A 913-nucleotide genomic window follows, 5' to 3' on the forward strand; every position below is an offset into this window, starting at 1 on the left:
GGCAGAGAGAACAATAATTACAGTACCAACAATGCCTAGAGGTCACATGTGTATGTATGTGTGTGTGTTGGGGAAATTAGAGTTAGGCAGGACCACAATCAGGCTTGGCCTATTCAGAGTCAGGACTGTTATTAGGTACCAGTCATTCAGCTCTACTACACGTTAGGCTCTGTGTTAGGCTAAGTATATGTCATATATATATGCATAGCATTTCTTATTCTCACAACAACCCTAAGAAGTAGGTATGGTTAACCCTGTTTTAAAAGTGAGGAGACCAAGGTTAAAGTCACGTGGGCAGTCAGTGACTGAGCCGGATTCAAAGTTGGGACTTTGGCCCCCAGATCCCATGTTTTTGCCCAGGGATCAGACTACCTCTTATTTGTTTTTATTTATTTATTCATTCATTTATTTTTGGCCGCACCACGCAGCTTGTGGGACCTTAATTCCCCAACCAGGGATCGAACCTGGGCCCTGGCAGTGAAAGCGCCAAGTCCTAACCACTGGACCACCAGGGAATTCCCAGACGGCCTCTTTAGAAACCAAAGTGAAAAGCTTGCTGGCCGGTTGCATGGAGCGCATTCTGAGCCCCACAGGTGTGGTCTTGTCTGGGGGTGGCCACATTTTCAGGCCCTTCCCAGCTGTACACCTTCTTGGCTCCCGCCTGCCCTATAGGCCCTTCCAGGCCATTGGAGCCAGCAAAGCACTCTGGGTAATCCATGAGTTTCTTCATCAAATGGCATTTCTCCAAGGCTTGATCCCCCAGTCGGTGACCCTGCTTAGAATTGTCTAGAGTCTAGCCTGCTGGGTGAGGGGAAATGGAAAAGGGGGTGTTTGGAGGGTGACTGGCATGGTGAAAAACAAGGGGTGTCATCTCTCTCTGCATCACAGAAATATCTGCAGCTCCTAACTCTTC

At 48.4% G+C, this 913-nt stretch overlaps 1 non-coding gene across 1 annotated transcript; it reads right to left on the bottom strand.

The window, feature by feature from the left end:
- Positions 1 to 443: 443 nt before the first annotated feature.
- Positions 444 to 515, bottom strand: TRNAE-UUC (transfer RNA glutamic acid (anticodon UUC)). The gene has a single exon. It is a non-coding gene; the product is annotated as a tRNA-Glu (tRNA).
- Positions 516 to 913: the final 398 nt, after the last annotated feature.

Source organism: Balaenoptera ricei, chromosome 13 (genome assembly GCF_028023285.1).
Source record: "Balaenoptera ricei isolate mBalRic1 chromosome 13, mBalRic1.hap2, whole genome shotgun sequence".
Lineage (NCBI taxonomy): Eukaryota > Metazoa > Chordata > Mammalia > Artiodactyla > Balaenopteridae > Balaenoptera > Balaenoptera ricei.